Genomic DNA, 23,837 nt, shown 5'->3' with positions numbered 1-23,837 from the left:
CAACAGTTGCCTGTGTACTAGTACTTGACCCACATCTGGACAGCATCCAAGGCCTGGGGCGAATGAACTGAAAAGGGAGGTCCGTGGCTGGGGGTGACTTTGGACTATGCTCCTTGGCTTCTTTCCCAGCTGCAAACTGACCTTTGCAAACCGCTTTCGAGAAGACAGAGTTCCTGCTCAGAGTGTGGGGTGATATAATTGTCCTCCTCTTACATAACCCTGGGCATGCAATAAAAATAGCTTTCATTCATTGGATGCTTAGTATGGGACAGGCCTTGCGACACGTGCTTTACACACATCCAGTCACAACAGCCTTAGAAGTAGCTATTAGTGCGCTCACTTTACAAATGAGAAAACAAAGTCTAGGAGAGGTTAAGCAACTTGCCCAGGGTTACACAGCTGGTGTGACAAAGTCTGTGTTCACAGAGCCTCAGAGGATACAAGAGCAATTAGAAATCCACTTCCGATGAGGAATGACAACAACAGCCAGAGAGGATGAGCAAACTGCACAAGGACATAGTGGCAGACTCAGGGACAGAATTCATATCTTCAACTCTTAGATCAGTTTGTTATTTCAGATTTCATATATATACATATATATATATATATATCTTACCTTATAATAGAGAAACATGCAAATTGACCGCACCTCCGCTATTCCCACGATTGGGCCGGCAGGAGGCTGGGGGCGGGACTCCGGGTGGCATATCCGCTGTTGAGAAGATCAAGATGGCGGTGCCCAGTGGCCGGGCCCATGCCGCCGCTCCCGGGGTGCCTGGGGCGATTGGCACCCCGGGGGGCGTGGCCGGGCCCATCAGCACCGGGGGGGGCGTGGCCGGACCCATGCCGCCGCTCCCAGGGGTGCCTGGGGCGATCGGCACCCCGGGGGGCGTGGCCGGGCCCATCCCGCCCCTCCCGCCGCTCCCGGGGGTCCCAGGGGCCGAGGCTTTCCGGGCCTTGGGCACCAGCGGGGAGCCTGCACCGATCGCAGGAAACCACTGGGGGTCGGCTCCTGCGATCCTTAGCAAGGATGTTGGGTGCCGCAGAGCCCAAGGCCACCGCCCGGGGCCAAGCCCCGACCCTGAAAAAGGCAGAAGGCAGTGGCCACAGCCAAGGCCTGGGTCCCTGGTGCCGGCAGAAAACTGGTGCAGGCAGCCAGGTGAATGAAGGCCTATTGCACGAATCTTCGTGCAAACGGGCTACTAGTATATATATATTATTTCAGAGAGGAAGGGAGAGGGAGAGAGAGATAGAAACATCAATGATGAGAGAGAATCATTGATCAGCTGTCTCCTACACGCACCACACTGGGAATTGAGCCCACAACCCGGGCATGTGTCCTGACTGGGGAATCGAACTGTGACCTCCTGGTTTACACTCAAGCACTGAATCATCACCACCACCACCGTCAGGCGATTTTCTCTCTTTTAAGCTATTGTTTCTTGGATGATTTCTTCAGATGCCTGCCTGATCTGCTTATTTATTTTTTATAAATATATTTTTTTTAACTATCAGCTGCCTCCTGTACACCCCTTACTGGGGATGTGCCTGCAACCAAGGTACATGCCCTTGACCGGAATCGAACCTGGGACCCTTCAGTCCGCAGGCCGACGCTCTATCCACTGAGCCAAACCGGTTAGGGCTGATCTGCTTATTTTTTCTCATCATTCCATACATGACTCCTCACTGGTGCTTTTGCCCTTCATCGTGTTCATGTTAATTAAAAACTGTGGAGGAATCTAGTGAAAGTGACCCTTCTCTCGCTCTGACCCACAGGAAAAAAAAAAAAAAAACAAGGCTAAGTGCTAAAAATCTCCATGGGTCTGTATTCATTAATTTGGAATTGGTAATAATTTAACCAGAAAAGCATTAATGTTTACCTTTATCCTTTCCCTCCAGAAAAAGAGATTGCTAAGCAGATACACAGTGAAAACAAGGTTAGATGAGTTCATGGTCAAAAGAAACGTGCAATTTAAAATTTTAACCCAATGAGAACCTAGATGGCCATCAATAGAGTATTCACTAAATAAATGATTCTATATCCACACAATGGAATACCATGTAGCCACTAATGATGATGCCATAAAACAATGTATAATAATATGAGAACAAATTATGGTTTAGTAAATAAAAACTATGAACACAAAATAAAACGACTGTGCTTTTATTTTTATAAGTACACACCCACAGAAAGAATGACTGGAAGGATATATTAATGACCAGTGGCTATCTCTGGGTGATCTATACCTTTTTGTATGTTGATCTTTTTTATTTATTTTTTTTCAAATTTTCTGTAGAAAATTTCTAGAGATACTTTTGTAATCCAAAGGAGGGGGGGGGGAATCAATAAAAATGTTAGATGTCTTCATTAACAACTGCTATTTTCACCCGGCCAGTGTCCCTCAGTGGTTGAGCATCGACCTATGAACCAAGAGGTCATAGTTTGATTCCCCGTTAGGGGCACATGCCCGGGTTGCAGGCTCGATCCCCAGTAGGAGGCGTGCAGGAGGCAGCCGATCAATGATTCTCATTATTATTTTTTAAATATATTTTTATTGATTTCAGAGAGGAATGGAGAGGGAGAAAGAGATAGAAACATCAATGATGAGAGAGAATCATGTATAGGCTGCCTCCTGCACGCCCCCTACTGGGGATGGAGTTCGAAACCCAGGCATGTGCCCTTGACCGGAATCAAACCCGGAACCCTTCAGTCTGAAGGCCAATGCTCTATCCACTGAGTCAAATCGGTAGGGCCGTGGTCAGCAAACTGTGGCTCGCGAGCCACATGCGGCTCTTTGGCCCCTTGAGTGAGGCTCTTCTACAAAAAACCACGGCCTGAGCGAGTCTATTTTGAAGGAGTGGCATTAGAAGAAGTTTAAGTTTAAAAAATTTGGCTCTCGAAAGAAATTTCAATCGTTGTACTGTTGATATTTGGCTCTGTTGACTAATGAGTTTGCCGACCACTGGCTAGGGCAATGATTCTCATTATTGATGTTTCTATCTCTCCCTCCCTCTCTAAAATCAATAAAAAAATATATATTAAAATAAAAAAGTCTAGAAGTCTAATTACTTTGCAGAATATATAAAGCACTCAAAACACCACCACCACAACAACAACAAAAACCAAACTATTTGATTTAGAAAATGAGCAAAGAACTAGAATAGACATTTTGCCGAAAAAGATAAACAATTGGCTAATAGGCACATGAAAAGATGCTCCACATCACTAATCAGTAGGGAAATGCAAATCGAAACTACAATGAGATACCCATTAGGATGGCTACAATAAACACACACACACACACACACACACACATAGAAAAGAACAAGTGCTGGCGAGGATGTGGAGAAATTGGAACCTTTGTGCAGTGTTGGTAAGAATGTAAAATGGTGCAGCCACTATGGAAAGCAGTATGAAGGTTCCTCAAAAAATTAAAAATATAATTACCATATGATCCAGCAAATCCACTTGTGAGTATATTCCCAAACTGTTACAGAGAACCGGAATAAATCAAGCAATGCTTGGAGAATTTGGAGTTATATTTATTACACGCGGGTCCTGAGGAAAATGTCTCTCAAATTCTGGGCCCCAACATGGAGGAATTTTCCCTATTTATATATTTTTACCTTCTTTGTCTCCCAAATATGGGGTGTTTCCGGCCCCTTTTGCAAGTTCTTAAAGAGCCCCTATGTGCTGGGACCTTGATACCTCAATCAAAGGCCTGGCCTGGTGCTAGCACTGATAATTTTGTCCGGGGAAGGTTTAATGGCCTCTCTGAAGTGGGAATAGTCTTATTTTCCTTATTATTTAAGCAAGCAAGCATTTACAGGAGCCAAATAGCAGGGTTAAAATTTCAAACAGCAGTTTTTATATAAGATGGATGCTTCAAAACGAATTCAAAGGGACTCAGATATTTGCACACCCATGTTCACCCATGTGAAGCATGGAATAGTATTCACCCATAAAAAGGAAGGAAATTCTGACCCCCTACAACACAGATAAACCTTGAGGGCATTATGCTCAGTGAAATAAGGCAGTTGCAAAAAGACAAATACTATATGATTCCACTTAAATGAGGTACCTAGAGTGGTCAAATTCATCGAGACAGAAAGTAGAATGGTGGCTGCCAGGGTCTGGGGTGAGAGAAGAATGGGGAGTTATTGTTTAATGGGCACAGAGTTTATGTTTGGGAAGGTGGAAAAAGTTCTGGAGGTGGGTGGCAGTGATGAACTGTACACTTAACAATGATAAATTTTTAAAATTGTATGTTATGTATTTTACCACAATAAAAAAATTTTTAATTGTATTAGTCTATGAGTCTATATACTAATGTGTCAGTAGTAATCTTTGGGGAAGGAATTATGTAAACTTCCACTTTCTCTGTATTGTTTGGATTTTTTACAATGATCATATTATCATTTTAAAAAGTCTAGTTTCATTTAGAAAATGAAATAAAAGTAACCTCAAACCCTGAAGCATATCATCGCAGTTTACAAAACACTTTCACAATCATTGTCCTGCTTAAGCATCACAAAAATCTCGCAAAATAGAGATATTTTGCCGTGTTGAAGGTGAGGAAACAGGCTCAGAGGGAAGCTGAGTGACTTGCTGGTAAGCAAGACAAGGAGCCAGGACGTAATCACAAGCCCCTGACCTGCTCAGCTCAGCTCAGCCCAGCCCAGTTTCAAGCATCACACCAACTAAGTCTCAGTCAGTCCAGGTAAACCTGTCTGAACCCAAAAAACTTGCTCTGCACCCCCAGAGCAATGCTACCTGGGCAGCCTCGGAAACGGAAAGCCACATCAAGGTGATGAGATCTTGGGGGGATGTGGGCAGACAGTGTGACTTTAGGAAGCCACCAGAGCAAACCCTTGGTGTCAGCCCCACAGGGGCATAACCAAATTTACAAACTAACCTTAGCCTCGGACAGCCCCCCACCATGTGGACAGGGAGGGTCCTCAGGCCACCAGGACCCCCCACTCTGGTGTGCCCCAGGCCCGGCCTCACCTGGCCCAGACCTTCTCCCAGAAGACCCCCACCCACCCAGTGTACCTGGTCCCGGGTCCCAGGCCTCACTGATCCGATCGCCAGCAGCACACAGGGGCCAGCCGAAACAGAAGTCAACAGGAAGCGTGAGAATCACCTCCTGACAAAAGAGGCACAAGCACAGGAAGTGGGTTTGGGCCAGGAGGGCTGGGGCTTGCCGTCTAGAAGTGAGGCAACCCTGCCAGACTCACTGCTCCGCTGGAGTTGAGCAAGACCTCAGTGCCGGAGGAGGGAAAAATTCAAATCTGTCTGTTAGCCAGGCCTTCACGATTCCCCACTGCCACCGCAGGTGTGTATGCCTCTGCCCTGTATTTGGAGGGGAAGGGCTCGGGAAAGAGCTTTCACTTGTTTGTTTGTTTTAAATATATTTTTTATTGACTTCAGAGCGGCAGGGAGACGGAGAGGGAGAGATAGAAACATCAATGATGAGAGAGAATCATTGATCAGCTGCCTCCTGCACACCCCCCTGGGGACTGAGCCCACAACCTGGGCATGTGCCTCAACCTGGAATCTAACCGTGACCTTCTGGTTCATAGATCGAAGCTCAAACCCTGAGTCATGCTGGCCTGGCTGACTGATTCAGGGGCGGAGATGCACAGACCCTGGCATAGCACGTACAGGGCACTTGAAAGAATAAACAAAGTCAGACTCCAGCTACCACTTTTAGCTGCGAGACCTTGAATGAGCTGCTGTCATCTCTGAGCCTCCTCATCTATGAAAGGGAGGCAATACCAGTGCTGGCTGCACTGCACTGTCTGAGCTGAAATGAGATCGGGTCCCATTGGTCCGTTTACCAGTTGGCGGTGACCCCCCACCTTTCTGCCTCTCCAAATCGGACCCACGCCTTCAGTCTTTCTCAGACCAGACCACCCTGTGAAGAACTGCTAACTGAGGCCCTTCGCTGATCGTCCCTCTCCCATGGTGATGTCACCCAGCGAGGGCAGGGCAGCGTGGATCTGTCTCTGTATCCTCAGGAGCATTCCGCAGAACGCTGGAAGTCAGTCTATAAATGCTCGAGGACCTTCGTGATGCTATGGAAACTCCACCATCTTTAAAGCACAGAGGTCAACTTAGGTACCTGGGCTGAGGGCTCCCCAGCAGTGGCGCTGAGGCTGTGCAGGTTGTGAGCATGAGGGCAGGGCCAGGGTGATCCTTGGCTCCTCTTAGCTCCTCTCACAATCTCCTAAAACCCCTAAAGATGTGAGATGGGGCGGGGGGGCGGGGGGGGGGGGAGGAAGGGCAGGGGCAGTGCTAAAAGCTGAAGCTTCATCTGCCTGAAGTCCTGCTCCCCCGAACCCTGTGCATTTCCAGAAGGAAGCCTGCTTAGCCTGCAGCATCCTTAAATCTCCCTGAAAAGCAACCCTTAGGTTTGCCACCTGACAGGAGACCTACCCTCCTCCTGGCTCTCTGTCCTCACCTTGCTAACCTCCTGCTTTTCAGATGATGGCCCTGCCCGATTTGGCTCAGTCGTTAGAGCATCAGTCTGGGGACTGAAGGGTCCCGGGTTTGATTCCCAGTCAGGACACATGCCAATTGCAGGCTCAATCCCTAGTGTGCGGCGTGCAGGAGGCAGCCAATCAATGATTCTCTCTCATCATTGATGTTTCTATCTCTCTCTCCCTCTCCTTTCCTCTCTGAAATCAATTAAAAAAAAAAAACCTAAAAAAAAAGATTGTCCCTCAACTCACCTCCCTCCAATTTGCCACCCCACCAGGGCTGCCCGCCTCGCTCCATACTGTCTTAGTGTGCCCCAAGCCTTGTTGAGGCTTATTATGTGCCAGACACTCCACTTTATATACAATATCCTGCTTTACCTGCTTTAACTTTTTAAGGTAGAAGCTGTTACCATTCCTATTTTACAGATAAGGAATCTGAGACCTAAAGAGGTCAAGCAACTTGCCCAAGGTCACACAGTAAGTGGATTCACCCTCTAACTTGTATTACAGACATTACTGTGGGATTTTACTCTAGGAAGCTGTCAGCCCTTTGAGGGCAGAACCCAGGTCTGCTTTTCTCCAACCTCCCATGTCGCACAGAGATGGGAGACCTTGCAGGCAGTGTGTTATAAATGCCAGACTGACTGAGTGAGTCATCACCAGGGAGCTTGTTAGAAATTCAGCACCTCAGTTCTACTGAATTATCATTGACATTTTCCCAAGAGAATCAGATGGTTGATTTTGCTCATCAAAGTTTGGGCCATCGAAGTTTGGACTGAGTTGAACAGATGTTGTTATACAGGCACGCATGGGCAAAGCAAGCCTAGAAAAATTAAAAACACAGGGCTCTTGAGCTCTGGGATTTCACCTCTGGAGGAAGCACGGGGCCAAAAAGTTAGGTCTCAGACTCTCCCCATGCCTCCATCAGTTTCCACTTCCTCAGCGCTCAGGCTTGGCCCTGGCAGTCTGCGTAGCAACGGGACGTGGTTAGAGCGCCGCCTGCTGGTCTTGATTAGGTATGTATCACACATTTTGGCCTTTGGCAGATTCCGGTAGTTCTTGGCAGCCCGGTTTATTTCTGCTCCCTTGTTGGCCTTAAACATTCACTATTCGCTACTCCTGTCGTGGGTTTGGATAAGTCCTTATTCTCTAAATGACAATAATGTAGAACCCCATGTTTGCTTATTAGCCCCTTGACCACCTCCATTCAATTCAACTCATTAGGCATCGGTGAGCGCCTATCGGGTGCAAAACACAACGGACCCCTTCTCACTAATGTCAAAGCAAGAGGTCAAACCAGGCCCTTAGTGTTCTAACCAAGGCATAAAGATTTAACACTGATTATTTGCAACATTTACATGGACATATTTTTTTTTGGTTTTTTTTTACATGGACATATTTTTATTTGCCTTATATTTATATCTATCTGAAATCAATAAGAAAAGGAAAGCATCCAAATAGAAAACCGAGCAAAATATACAGGTAGAAGGAGAATACAAATAGTCAAAGACATTTTAAAGAAATGTTTTCATTTTAAAGAAACGTTTTCATTTTTTTAAATTAGAGTTTTGTTTAAATCTTTATTGTTGAAAGTTTTACGTATGTCCCCTTTTTTCTCCAATTGACCCCTTCTAGCCTGCCCCTACCCCCTGCCCCAGGCCTTCACCACCCTATTGTCTGTGTCCATGGCTTATGCTTATTATATGCATACAAGTTCTTTGATAGATCACTTCCCATCCACCCACCCTCCCCCGCCTTCCCTCTGAGATTTCGCAGTCTGTTCTATGCTTCATTGTCTCTCGATCTATTTTGTTCATTAGACTCTACATATGAATGTAGATACTTGTCTTTCTCTGGCTGGCTTATTTCGCTTAGCGTAATACTCTCCAGGTTCCTCCATGCTGTATCAAAAGGTAAGAGATAAATTAGATTTTTAAAATTATTCTATTTCTCCAATTAGTTATATATTATTTTGTTATTATTCTAATGGTTACCAAGAAATTACAGCATGTGTGCTTGAATTATTAGTCTACTATAATTTGTACATTTACCACTCCCCAGATAACGCAAGAACCTTATAATTTAACCCCACTTATTTTCCTCCTGCCTTTTGGCTATTATTGTCAAATATTTTAATGTTTCATGTAAAAATAATACATTAGGATATTATTACTGTTCTATGCAGTCAATATTCACATATATTCCCACACATTTATCTCTTATCATTCATTCGCTCCTGCATTTCTTTGCTTCTATTGGGATTATTTTCATTCAGTAAAGAACATCCTTTAGTATTTCTTTTAGTGCAGCTATCTTGGCAATGAATTCTGTTTTCATTTGTTAACCTCTTTGTTCCAACTGCATTTTTAAAAAATATTTTCTCTGTGTAAAGTTCTAGATTGGCAACTATATTCTTTCAGTCCTTAAAAGTTATAGCATGTACCCTTGACCTCTCTCCTGGATTCCATCATTTATCTTGAAAATGAACTGTCAGTATTATTGCTCCTCAAAAGGGAATGTGTCTTTTTTTTTTTTCTCAGCCAAATTTTAAAAATTCTTTTTGTCTTTAGTTTTCAGGACTTTTACTACAATGTGCCTACTTAGGGATTTTTAAATTTTTATTTGGCTTAAGATTTGTAGTTTCTTAAACCTATAGTTTAAAGCATTTCAATAATATTGTAAATAAAAGTAACTCTTCATCTGAACCGTCACTTACTCTCTTTACTTAAGTGACTCCAATTAAATGTATTTAAACTTTTCTACCACATTCCATATTCTTTATGCTCCTTTCTGTATTTTCCATTCTTTTGTTCCACTCCATGCTTCAGACTGAATATTTTCTAGTGACCTATCCTTCCGTTTGTTTTTTAATCCTCTCTTCTGTTGTATCTAATCTGCTGTTAAATCATCTATAGAGTTTTTCATTTCAGTAATTGTATTTTCAATTCAATTTTAAATTCAATTCTAGAATTTCCATTTGGTTCTTTTAATTTTTTTTTCTAGTTCTCCATCTACTTTCTTGAATGTGTTAGAGTTCATGTAAAAATACAACCAATATCTTTTTTTCCTTTGGGTCTGATGCTGTCATCTATTTTTATCTCTTGGTTTTTGTGTATTTGGTCTTGTCTCCTAGTATATCTGTTAATTTTTGTTAATTTCTGGATGTGGGGTAAACTGAAAAGTTGCAAAGACTCTGGATGATGTTATTTTTCCACAAGAGATGTAAATTTCTGGTTGGTTTTGTTTGTTTTCAGGCTGCCGGAGTAAGGTCAGATCATTTGACCCATTCAGGAACTGCGACCCAGCAGGCTTTGTATGGGCTGGTCTGTTTCTGATGGCCCTTACTCATAGGTCATAGCCCTTCGGTGAAACCCTAGAGTGTTTACCAGATACTTTTTCTTGTCAGAAATTAACTTCAAATTTTTGAGCCTTGGGATAATACCAAAACTTTTAGGCCACTATTTTCTGCTCAGCTTCAATGCCTCCCAAGCAATCAGCAAAGTCCTTAAGGAATTTCCTTAAGAAAAGAAGTAGAAGAGATCCCCTCACCTCAGTGTTTTCTTTCTTTTACAGGATCATAGTGACTTCAGTCCTGCCACTCTCTGAAGCCTTAAAATAGGTGTGTGTGTGTGTGTGTGTGTGTGTGTGTGTGTGTGTGTGTGTGATCTAATTTTACATTTATCTCTGAAGGAATCCTGGTCTGATACAAACCACTCTGTCATGACCAGAAGCAAAAGTCAACTAATGTACATTTTTGAAATAAGCTAACTCTGACTGTTCTGGGGGAAACAGACAAGGGAGGCAGGGTGAGGGAAGAATGGGAGCAGGAAGGGAGTGGTGGAATGCCAAACAAGGTGCTGACGGCGTCCTGAGCTAGGATACTGACAGTGCCGACAGAGAAGTGGAAGGTTTCGATTTTGATTTTTGTTTTTGTTTTGTGAAGATAAAGTTATAATAATACCCAGGAACCCTGGCCAGGTAGCTCAGCTGGTTAGAGCATTGTCCCAATATGCTAAGGTTGAAGGTTCGATCCCCAGTCAGAGCACATACAAGAATTAACCAATGAATGCATAAATAAGTGGAGCAACAAGTCTCTCTCTCTCTCTCTCTCTCTCTCTCTCTCTCTCTCTCTCTCTCTCTCTCTCTCTTCTTTCCACTCTCTATATAACCCATAAATTTAAAAAATATGTTAATAGGGCACATGCCTGGGTTGTGGCCTTCATCCCCCCTGTGGGGCATGCAGGAGGCAGCCGATAAATGATTCTCTCTCATCATTGATATTTCTCTCTCTCTCTCCCTCTCCTTTCCTCTATGAAATCAATAAGAACACATTAAATAAATAAATTGGTACTACTTTTATGAAAAGAAATTTGGCAGTATTTATCACTCACCTTTAAAATTATACTGCACTTTGACTCATCAATTCCATTTCTAATAATTATTTTAAGGGAAAATACCAAGATTTTGCAATAAAAGCACTTACTGCAGAATTTTTATAATAGGAGAAATTGGAAACAACTTAAATATAAATCAATAAATTAATTACATAAAATTTATGTCATAACTGACTACCTCCATTGAAAATGAGGGTGTAAAAAATGTTTATTGGGGATCTCAAGATAACAACGGGAAAAAATCAAGTCCTAAAAGTATTTATACAATGTGATCCCACTTATCTTAAAATAATTATATAATTATGCATTATGTAATATATAATTATTTTAACATAACCATATATAGCATACATATTATCATAGAGAGAGCCTGGAAGATTGAACACCAAAATATTTATGATAGTTATCTGTGGAAGTGGTGTAGAACTTATGTTTTTGTTTTTCACGTATGCTTTTATGAGTTTCCACGTTTTTTTCAACAGTAGTGCTATTTTTAATAGCAGAATTCCCTATCTCAAGCACTGAGGACTGTCAGCTATCAAGGAGGCTTTTGGTTCTGGGATGAAGAGGGAAGACTCAAATCCTAGCCGGTTTTCCTCAGTGGTTAGAGCGTTGGCCCAAGGACTGAAGAAGGGTCTTGGGTTGGATTCCAGTCAAAGGCACGTACCTTGGTTGCAGGCCTCAATCCTCGCCCCAAGCTGCAACCAATCGATGTGTCTCTCTCACATCGATATTTCTCCCTCTCTCTTCCACCCTCTCTAAAAATCAATGGGAAAATATTCTCTGGTGAGGATTAACAACAAGAAACAAACCAACAAAAAAGAATGCAGATCAGCAAATCCATGAAGGGCTTGTTTCACTCTCCATCCCGTGGCCGCCCCACCCCTCGGAAGAGGAAGGTTTCCCTCCCACAAACCGCCCTGAGAACAAACCTCCCTGCTCGCTTTCGTTTCCCTTCCCCTACCTGTCTCAGAGCATCTCGGAACCTGGAGTTGAGGATTTTAAAGGCGTGTGTGTTTTACAACAGTGAGAGGGAATCAGGGCCGGGCCAGGCAGACCAGGTGAGCTACAGGGCCCCACGCTGGCTCTCCAGGGCTTGGGGCGTGACTCAGAGCCTTCCTGTTCGCCTGGTGCCACACCCCTGCCTCCTCCCTGAGCCTTCAACTTGGGGTCACCATCTGTCCTTGCCAGTTTCATCCTCAAGTCTAAGCTATTTGTGTCCTTTTCTTTCAAATCCTCACCATATACACTGAGTGGCCAGATTATTATGATCTCTGAACGAATAATAATCTGGCCACTCAGTATATGTATATATTAGAGGCCCAGTGCATGAATTCGTGCCTGGGTGGGGTCCGGCCAGCCTGGCCAGGGGGAGGGGGCATGGGCAGTTGGCCGGCCTGCCTGCTGATCGAACTCCTGGTGGAGGGGACAATTTGCATATTAGCCTTTTATTATATAGGATATACACTGAATGGCCAGATTATTATGCATTCAGAGATCATAATAATCTGGCCACTCAGTATATATGTTTTTATTGATTTGAGAGAGAGAGAAACATTGGTTGTCTCCTGAACTGCCCGGACCGAGGATTGAACCTGCAAACTTCTGGTGTACCAAAAGATGCTCCAAGCAACTGAGCCACCCCACCAGGGATGTTTGTCTCCTTTCCTCGGATTCTTTTCATAGGTCCCATGCTGTGATTTCCTGTCCAAAATGCTCTCAGGCATTTAAACCCAGCTTTGGGCTCAGCTGTGAACGTTCTGAAGTGGCCTCATCCTGGCTCTAAGGGCCCAAACTTCTGGAGGTCCGCTCCTCAGGCCGGCATCCTTCATCCGTCCCGGGCGGTGTGTGCCGAGGCCTGGCCCACGACGACCTCAGGTGGTACACAAGCAAACCTTTTTTAACGTCATAGTATGTATTAATTTCGCTGTTTATTACAAACATAATTAGAATGTCAGACCTGTGGTATGACAGGTATGGATGCTTAGAATGAGGTGAGACTAAATAACAACAGTTGTCTGTCTGGAAAATAATACAATAATTAATAAATAATAATACAAGAATAAATTCTGTGCTTCATGTACTCACAACTGTAAACCTACTTTTGCCACCCTATAGTTAAGTTAAAAATGCAGCTCAATTTAAAAAAAATTTTTTTTTTCTTGATTCCAAAGTGGAAGGGAGAATGAGAGAGAGAGAGAGAGAGAGAAACATCAATGATGAGAGAGATTCATTGATTGGCTGCTCCCTGCACACCCCACACTGGGGATCGAGCCCACAACCCGGGCATGTGCCCTGACTGGGAATTGAACCATGACCTCCTGGTTCATAGGTCGATGCTCAACCACTGAGCCACGCCGGCCAAGAGCAGCTCAACTTTTTTTTATTTTTATTTTTTCTTTCTTTTTGTTTTGTTATTATTATCATTTTTTTATTCTTTTTGTTTGCATCTCAACTTTTAAAAAGAAAAATCAAGTAAGTAGTTGTACATGTGACACTTGGATATTGCAAAGAGTCCCAAGACAAACTACTGGACTACGTTTGAAGGAGGGGCTTCCTCCGTCAGAAGCCCCGGCGTCCTTCACACGCCCCTCACTCTTCCCAGCCCAGCTCCCCTCCGCTTCCCGGACTCACCTTCTGCAGAACCTGCCCAAGACCATGCTTTCTCACAGGCATTGGCGCACAGTGGCTCAGGCAGGGCTGTAGCCCGGGGTGGCTCTTCTCCCCTCTCCAGCCAGGCCCGAGCTTCTCGGTCCATTATGACTTTGAGGAGGGAACTTTGGTTTGGATTCCAAAGGAATTTAGAATAGACAGTAGAGTGGTTGTGTCCCCCAAACTTCCTTTGCACACCACCCCTTCCCCCAGGCCGCCCAGGCTTGAGCAGGTGGATTTATTCATTTAACAAACGTTGATTTGTTGAGCTCTAATGAGACCAGGTCCTTGTGCTGGGACCTATAGGGATAAGTTATGATCCCTTCTTTCAAGATCCTAAAAGATGGAGCCTGGCCAGCGTGGCTCAGTGGTTGAGCATCAACCTGTGAACCAGGAAGTCACAGTTTGATTCCCAGTCAGGGCACATGCTCGAAACCTCCGCTCGATCCCCAGTGTAGGGCGTGCAGGAGGCAGCCGACTGATGAGTCTCTCTCATCATTGATGTTTCTATCTCTCCCTCCCTCTCTGAAATTATATATATATATATATATATATATATATATATATATATATATATATATATATATCTTAAGCCCTCGCTGGTTTGGCTTAGCGGATAGAGCATCAGCCTGCTGATTAAAGGGTCCCGGGTTCAATTCCAGTCAAGGGCATATGCTGGGGTTGCAGGCTCGATCCCCAATAGGGGGCATGCAGGAGGCAGCCAATCAATGATTCTCATCATTGATGTTTCTATCTCTCCCTCTCCCCTCCTCTCTGAAATGAATAAAAATATTTTAAAAAAGAAAACAAATTCAATAAATGTTAAAAAAAAAAAAGATCTTAAAAGATGGAGATGCTAGGGGGAGGTCGAGGGGGAGGTGATAAGGCAGAAAGGCATTCAAGCCAGAAAAAAAAAAAGCAGCATGTTGCCCTTGTCCTCGGCTTCCTCATCCTCTGTAAAATGGGGCCACACAGCCCCCTTGGCAAATTCCTGTGAAGACGAAGTACAACCCCCAAAGGTTACGATCTTGGAGGGATCCGAACTGCAAGCTGCGTGGCCTGGGGCAGCCCAGGGGCAGGGGAGAGCTGGGGCAAGTCTTGGGGAGGCCGCGCGGGCTCCTCCGCTGGCGGAGGGTGTGGGCTTTGGACCACGGAGGGCAGTAGGGAGCCAGGGAAGCCTTCGGAGGAGGGGAGCATGAGGCGAGACCTGTGAAGACCCTCTGTGGCTACTGCGTCCTGTGGTGCAGGTTGGGTTACGGGGGCTGAAGGGCAATGAGTTGGGAATGAAAAGCAGCCCTTCTGGCACCTACCACGTCGTGTGCCCTGGCAGGGCCGGCAGCAACCGGGAAAGGGGCGTCTTTCTTTTCTGTCCTAAGGCCCCGGGTTCCCCCATTCTACCAGCAGCCTCGGGCTGTGTGATAATGGGGTGAGTCCAAGGGAATGGGATCAAGGGAACAGGTAAGACAGGCGTTTCAGAGGTGTGTGCAACCTTGGGGTGAGGAGGTGAGTCTAAGAAATTCACAGGGGCGCGAACGAACTGCCCCCGAATGCAGGCCTCAGGGCTGGCGAGAACCAGGCCAGGGCCACACAGCTGCCAGTGGGGAGATGGTCAAGGCTGCTCCCCACTCAGGGTCCTCCCTGGTCTCGCTGCGAGTGTGGCCTCACTGGGAGGCCCCCGCCTGGGCCGTGCGGGCTGCGGCAGGGAGGTGAGCAGGGCATCTGAGGGGGCCCTGAAGCCGCAGCCTACGTGTGGGCTTCCCCGGGGACCAGAAGACTCCGCTCCACACTGTGGGGTCCTCCTGCCTCCCTGATTAGGCTTCCCATCCAGCCACTTTCCTCAGGTCAATCCAGAGTAGAGGCGGGGTGGGAGGAGGGTCAAGGGTCACACACACACACACACACACACACACACACACACACACACACACACTGGTGGCAGGGAGATGCCCACCTCCTGTCCCATGGATGTCATTTAATTGCAACCACCAGGAGTGTGCCCAGGTGCCATCCCCCGCTTCCTAGTGTGACTCCATCTCATCCTGAGCCAGGACTGACCGGGGCTCCCCTGGCCGAATATGGGCAGTCAGTGCAACGGCTTCCTGTCTCCAAACCACACACCGCCCTCAGTGTCCCCGCCCGGGCCCTGGTCAGGGACGCACATCCCACAGGAGCGCATGCAGGTGGGAAAGGCCTTGGTCATGTCTTCACAGATGGCAGGGATGGAAGAGGACCCGGAGCCTCTGCCCTAGCAAAGGTCAGCATTAACCCATCTCTCATTCTCCCTCTCTCCCTTCCCCACCTCTGTTGCCCGCCACTGCCTCGGGGCCCAGCCTGCAGTTTCTGGCTCCATATTTGCTCCCCTGCCCCCACCTCCCTTTGCCTTCGCTATTTGGGGTAACTCACTTTGACCCCTATTAAAGTGTTGGCCCTGGCATAAGATCCTGAATGCATGAGTGACTCTATTCTCTTAGGGTAGCCCCTGCCTGCTGCCCCCACCCTGTCCCCACAGGGGGTGGAGGGAAGGCAGAGCAGAGAGCTGTGGAGGGCCCCTGCTGCTGGGCACCCAGAGTCCCTCCCTGGGGAGCAGGAGAGCCAGGACTGGCAGGGATCCCCCTTCCCCGGGGATGCTGGTGCGGAGAATGCTACAGGGGGACACTGTAAGATGTGTGGTGTGTGTGGGGGGGTGGGGAGGGAGAGTGTCTCTGTCTGAAAAAACTGCCTCAGCTTCTGGTCCCTCCTCTGCCCAGCTAGGAGGAAGGAGCATGTATCCCAGCTACCCCAGGGCCCAGCCATTCCCCAAACCAGACCTGGAGGATGCTAACCGCTTGGATTAAAAAAAACTCAGACCCATCCTTAGCATAACCAATGGTCACAGACACTGGGGCCGTGGGGGCTTGCCCGGGCTGGGAAGGGATGAGGGAGGGGTCAATTGGGGAAAAAGGAGACATATGTAAAACTTTAGACAACAAAGTAAATAAATAAATTAATTAATTAGTTGCCCTGACCGGTTTGGCTCAGTGGATAGAGCGTCGGCCAGCAGATTGAAGGGTCCCAGGTTCAATTCTGGTCAGGGGCATGTACCTTGGTTGCGGGCACATCCCCAGTGGGGGGTGTGCAGGAGATGGCTGATCGATGTTTCTCTCTCATCGATGTTTCTGGCTCTCTGTCCTTCTCCTTCCTTTCTGTAAAAAAATCAATAAAATATATTTAAAATATTAATTAATTAATTAATTAATTGGGAAAAAAACTCAGACCGTCATGTGCTGATAAAGGAGAAAGCTCCAAGATGTGGTGTCAAGTAGGACAGCAAGAGGCACAGGGAGTAAGCGGTGCACTGCTTTTCAGTAAATACAAATATAAGTAAAATGCACAAGAATAACCACCAATGACAGTGGTTCCCTTTTTAAAATTTTGTGATAAAAATGTACCAACTTAACCATTTTTAAGTGAAGTTCAGTAGCATGAATGTATTCACATTGTTGTGCAACCATTACCACCATCATCTTCAAAACATTTTTCTTCTTCCCAAACTGAAACTCTGTACCCATTAAACAATAGCTCCTCGTCCCTCCTGGCAACCACCATTCAACTTTCCGTCTATATGAATTTGACTACTCTAGGTCCCTCACACAAGTGGAACCATATGGTATCTGCCTTTGTTACTGCCTTATTTCACTGAGCATAATGTCATCAAGGTTCATCCATGTTGTAGCATGTGTCAGAATTTCCTTCTTTTCATGACTGGATAATATTCCAGTATATGCTTATATCGCATTTTGTTTATCCATTTGTCTGCCGATGGACACCAATTGCTTTCACCTTTTGACTACTGTGATTAATGCTGCTATGAATGTGGGTTTACAAATATCTATCCAAGTCCCTGCTTTCAATTCTTTTGGGCCTATACCCAGAAGAATTGCTGGCTCTTGTGGTAATTCTATTTTTAATTTTTTGAGAAGCCATCGTAATGTTTTAGCAGCAGTACCATTTTACATTCCCACCAGCAGTGCACAAGAGTTAGAATTCCTGCGCATTCTCACCAACACTCATTTTCTGATGGAGGTGGGCTAGGGTTGCCTTTTGGGATGATAGGAAACAGGCGGATAGGGAAGAGGGCAGGGAGGAAATCTTCACTGCGGGTCTTTTACTGCCTTTCCTTTTTCTTTTTTAAATTCTCACTCGAGAATATGTTTTTGTTTTTAATTCTCACCTGAGGATGTGTTCCTATTGATTTCAAAGAGAGAGGAAAGGAGATGAAAGAGAGGAGAGAGAGAGAGAGAGAGAGAGAGAGAGAGAGAGAGAGAGAAACATCAATCAGTTTCCTTCCATATGCACCCTGATAAGGATCAAACCCACAAGCCAGGTATGTGCCCTGACCTGGAATCAAACCCTCAACCTTTTGGTGTATAGGACAAAGGACAACACTCCAAACAACTGAGCACCGGGCCAGGGCCCTTTCATTTGTATGTATGTATGTATATATATATATATATATATATATATATATATATATATATATATATTGATTTCAGAGAAGAAGGGAGAGGGAGAGAGAGATAGAAACATCAGTGATGAGAGAAAATCATTGATTGGCTGCCTCCTGCATGCCCCCTATTGGGGATTGAGCCCACAACCCTGGGCATGTGCCCTTGACCGGAATCAAACCTGGGACCCTTCAGTCCACACCAACGCTCTAGCCACTGAGCCAAACTGGCTAGGGCGGCCCTTTTATTTTTTTTAATCATCTGAATGTATTACTTAGTCAAGAAATTAAATTGTTATTTCAGTATTTATTATGACAATTTCTGAACACATAGCAAAGTCTAAAGAATTTTACAACGAGAATGTACATATCCAATACTTAATTTCCACCTTTAGCATGCAGTAATTGCATTATCACATACCAATCCACTCATCGATCCATCCAATTAAATAAATAAATACACATAGAGTTTCTTAGGCCCCTCCCAAGACCTGCTAAGTCCTGAGACAGGGCCTGGACATCTGCATCTTTCATCAGTCCTCCAGGTAGTCGTGGATCCGGGAACCTTTATCCTGGTCCGGCTCTTCAGCCCAGGCAGGAAGCAGGCCTGCAGGCAGCCGGGGGTCCGCCCGCCTCCGCCGATTCTCCTCTGGTCTGGAGCTCCCTCCTTCAGAGAGGCCTTTCCCAAGCAGGACTATCTCATGGGTCCAAAGTGGTCTCCGGACCATCCCCATCCTGGCTGGCCTCATGTCCAGCACATGCTTCAGTGCCTCAGCAACACGCCCTCTAAAGAGACCCCAGAACTGGACACAACTGGCCGAGTGGCCTGAATGGAGCAGAAGCCGCTCGCGCCGTCCCTCCCTAAGCTGTAAAACTAGTCTTACACCAGTCGGACTGCATTTGTCCTCTCCGCACAAATGGAGATCAGTACGCGAGCATTCACACATGTCCTGTTGAGAGAGACAGGGCACTATAGAATGGGTGGTGGGATTTGCAACGGACACCTTATTCACCAAGCCAGGCCCAGACTGGCCAGTGGGAGGTATTCAAGCCCTATCGCCTCTCTTCAGCCTTCTCTTTTTGCCATGATGATGACCATGACAGTGATGATCATGGTAGATAACGTTGCTGGAGACCTTAATGCATAAGAGGTGTGGTTCCAGGGACATTATTTCCATCCATTCATCTGCTCTTCACAATCCTATAGACCAAAATGGTCTCTATTATTATCCCCATTTTTCAGATGAAGCAACTGAGGCACAAAGGGATTAAGTAACTTACTCAAAGGTCCATGGCACTTTCTCTTTATATAAACACACACACAGCACTTGTGAATGCTCACGTACTGATCTCAATTTCCCAGAGATCCCTACTATCAGATCCTATAGTGTAAATTCTTCTGGCTAATAAACCTGTGCTCTGAATACAAATTCCCTTCTGCCTGTCAAAACTTAACATCCCTAGCCCTACCTGGTTTGGCTCAGTGGATAGAGCATCAGTCTGCGGATTGAAGGGTCCCAGGTTCGATTCCAGTCAAGGGCATATACCTTGGGCCCTGGTTGGGGTACGTACAGGAGGCAACCAATCAATGTGTCTCTCTCACATTGATGTTTCTCTCTGTCTCTCTCTCTCCCTTCCACTTTCTCTAAAAATCAATGGAAAAAATATCCTCAGGTGAGGATTAACAACAACAAAAAAAATTAACAGCCCTACGTCCCCTCCCCTCACCACCTTTTAGATGGTTAGACCCAACTGATAAACAAAGTCAAGCTGAGATTTCTCCAGCTGAATATTTACTCTCTCCGCTAAGTTTCTGTGTGTGTGTGTGTGTGTGTGTGTGTGTGTGTGTGTGTACATATAGACATACACATTATATATAATTTTAAAAGTGGAATTCTAATTTGGAACACAAAACCATGACAGACTGTGATAATACGTATTTATATATTCAAGGTAATCTTCGAAGTTAAGCTTCATGGCAGGCTGGTGGAAAAGATGTGGGAGCCTCAGGAATTCCCTATGACTCCATAATCACATCACATTAGTCTGAGTCTGAAGACAGTCCACCTGGCTCAGTCCCCTACCCAGGGGCACACGGGCATTGACGCTGAGTGTCTGGGACTCCTTTTCAGGGGCCCCCAGGAAGCCCTAGGCAGAGTCGTGAGCCAGGCCGTCAAGGGGGCATGGTGCTGATGGAAGGAGAGAAAGTTGGGAGTTCCCTGGGCCTAGAGTTGCAAAATAACACAGGACGCCCAGTGAAATCTGAGTTTTAGCTAAAACAACGAATAATATTTTAGTATGATTACGTCCCAGATATTCCACTGAGCATACTTATACTAAAAGTTATTTGTTGTTTATCTGAAATACAAATTTTCCCGGGCAGCCTGCATTTCTCTTTGCTAAATCGAGGATGGTCTGGGACCTCTCCGATTCAGCTCCTGGGAAAAGAACATGAGAGACTGTCACAGCAGTTGGTACCCGGCCATCTCCATGTCCTGAGCGAGGTGGCTGAGTGCTCTGCCCCGACTGTCCTCCCTACCAGCCTCCAGGCAGCATGGTAGGCCGGGTGGGGGACGGGCCATCCTGGGTCACCCTGCGGGGTCACTCATACTTGGCTGTGCCTTGGATCCAGGAACCTCCTTTTTTCTTTTCTTTTTTTTTCCAAAAGAAAATCAACTTCAATTTATTTCATTGATTTCAGAGAGGAAGAGGGAGAGAGAGAGAGAAATATCAATGATGAAAGAGAATCATTGATCGGCTGCCTCCTACGTGCCCCACACTGGGGATTGAGCCCGCCACCCTGACATGTGCCCTAATGGGGAAATCAATGACCTCCTGGTTCACAGGTCGACGCTCAACCACTGAGCCACACCTGCAGGGCAGAAAACCAATGTCTTAATGACTTGGACCCCAGTGCCCAGAGGACTGGGAGAGAATCCCCCAAAATGGTTTCCAGCCTGCCTGGCTTCGCTCCTGCCTTATTCTTGATTTTTTTTTTTTTCTGATCATGAAAGGGTGAAAATTCAAATGTCACAGGAATGTTTAAGTTAGAACAGTGGTCGGCAAACCATAGCTTGCGAGCCACATGCGGCTCTTTGGCCCCTTGAGTTTTTAGCAAAGGCTAGCTTAGGAGTACCCTAATTAAGTTAATAACAATGTTCCTACCTATGTAGTTTAAGTTTAAAAAATTTGGCTCTCAAAAGAAATTTCAATCGTTGTACTGTTGATATTTGGTTCTGTTGACTAATGAGTTTGCCGACCACTGAGTTAGAACATCCTTTTAGAGATAGCTAGTATCAAGTTTAATGCGTCTTCTTCCAGATTTTTCTCTATAAAAAGGATCATGTTATTACCATTTCTATAAATAGAATCATATTATGCAGACAGTTCTGAAACTTCTTTTTCACATGACACCAGGGACTTCTTCCCATGCAACAGTGCGTTTCTAATTCGTTGGTCTCATTCTTTTTTTAAAAAATAATTTTGGGTTTGTTTGTTTTTTTTGTGTGTGTGTAAAATATATTTTTATTGATTTTAAAGAGGAAGGGAGAGGAAGAGAGAGATAGAAACATCAGTGATGAGAATCATTGATCAGCTGCCTCCTGCACTCCCCACACTAGGGACGAGCCCAAAACCCAGGCATGTGCCTTGACCAGAATGCTCAACCACTGAGCCCACCGGTCAGGCTCTGCCTCATTCTTTTTTTTTTCTTCAGTCTCCCTAGAGACCATCAAAAATTGCCAGTGCTGACTGTATTTCAAGTCATCACGGTGGAGTATTGGGAAAAGTTTTCAATTAGCAATAATTGCACCTTGGATAAACCTCATTGGCCACGGTACTGCTACTGTGCAAAGCTCTGCCTCATTCTTTATCTCAGTGGTGTCTGGTCTTTTGAAGCTCTTAGCCTCTTCAGCGTTTGATGAATGGCAATTACATCACCCAAATATTTGTATACTAGGAGCCCAGTGCACGAATTTGTGCACCTTGAAAGGAACTGTGGGTCTCGGCCCATCCTCCGTGCCCCCATCTGGCCCCTCCCACTATGACCCCTATCTGCCTGCATTGGGGCTGGCGCCAGCAGCGGGTGTGAGCAGGTGGGAGCGGCAGCTGCTGCCCCAATTGCCCCTCAGGAGCAGGGAGAGGTAGAGAAGCCCTCAGGGGAGATCAGGGTCCGTAGCCGCCACTTGCACCTGCTGATGGCACCGAGTGATTGGACCGGCACCGGGCACTGGCAGCAGGTGTGAGCTGCGGCTGTGGCTCCGGCGCCGACAGCAAGTGCAAGTGCCAGGCGGGACCGAGGCGCACGGGAGCAAAGAATTTTCAGTAACCACCAGAGGCTCGCCCTCATGACAGCGACCGGCGCCCCACCTTGGTCTGGCGCCCCCACTCACCTGCTCCACCATCCCACCACGGCCAACACCTGCCATGTTCCACGCACGCCCCCTGGTGGTCAGCGCACGTCATAGTGGACCAGTTGTTCGGTTGTTTGGTTGTTCTGGTTGTTCCACCATTTGGTTTATTTGCATATTAGCCTTTTATTATATGGGATGACTTTGCGTATCATAGCCTTCCTGAGGTTGATCTGACCCCTTCACCCTGGGCATGGTGGGGGGTGGGGGGAGGACTGCTGAAATGAGTCCAGGAGAGTGGAAGATTGTGAACAAGACTGGCTTATTGTTGGGCTGGGAAGACCCATCTGTGGGGAGCCTCAAAGGTCTTGGGTCTCTGCCTCCTGGGAGAGCCTCTGCCTGTCCGGAGCTCCCATCCCCAGCTCCTCCTCAACTAGGGGCTCCTCTCCTCGCAGCTTCTAGATCACGTGACTCCAGCAGCTGCCAACCCCCTGGGCAATGCCAAGAGCCTCCTGGCCTCAAACGGGTTGGGTGACATTCACTTCCTGGCGCTGTCCTCCCGGCCTGTCAGTCATCAGGAATGCCTCGGCGGCGGCAGCTGTCACACTGACAGCAGCAGGAGGACGTGCTGCCTGCCTAGCACCTCTGGGCGCTGGATCTGCCCTAAAGAGGCCCCGGGCGGGCGGAGAGGTGGCTGCTGCTCCTCCTGGCCTCAGCCACAGTGAGTCTGGGGACCCAGTCCAGGGCGGGGGGGAGGGGGGGGGGAGGCGGGGGCAGGTGGGAACAGGATCCAGGCGGAGGTTGGCAAGGTTCCGGACTGAACTGGAGTGATGCAGGGTGTGGGAGTGTGTGTGTGTGTGTGTGTGTGTGTGTGTACAGTATCTTGGGATGAGAAGTGGTCATAGCTGAAACTCTAGGGCTCTGCCTCACAGGCTCACTGTCCAAGGTGGAGAGGAGGGGGTCCGGGGCTGATGACACCCCAACCAGTCCTCACAATGGGCGGCTGCTGTGGGTGAAGCTGGCCACGGGGGCTTCATGAGGCCAGCTCCCCTGGGCCGGCCCTGCCCTCCCCTGCCTCCCAGGGCGCTGGAGTGGCAGCTGTTCAGAGTCCATCGGAGAAGGGAAGTTTAGGCAGTCACCTTCCCACTGATGCGTCTTCATCTATTCGTTTTTTAAAACCACTTTACTGAGTGAGGTCTGATTGACATACAACAAAACTGTACATATCTACTGCATCCAACCGGATTGGGGAGCTCTTGCGAGGGGCTTTCATCCCTGGATACTTGTTAAATCAGTGTTTCTGTAGAGGTCTGAGGGCTGGGCCATCCTACTCTGCCATCTTGCTCCCGATTCTTCATCTACTCCCTGGACCACGGTCTGGAATGCCCCCACGGAGGCACACCGGCCCTTGCTGGGGGCAGCGGCACCGCAGGGGCTGCCGACCCTGGGGCTGCCCTGGGCTGGCAGTGTGACTTG

This window comes from Cnephaeus nilssonii (genome assembly GCF_951640355.1).
Source record: "Cnephaeus nilssonii genome assembly, chromosome: 19".
NCBI classification, from domain to species: Eukaryota; Metazoa; Chordata; class Mammalia; order Chiroptera; family Vespertilionidae; genus Cnephaeus; species Cnephaeus nilssonii.
The sequence above is the reverse complement of the archived record's forward strand: the minus strand, read 5'-3'. Positions refer to the sequence as shown.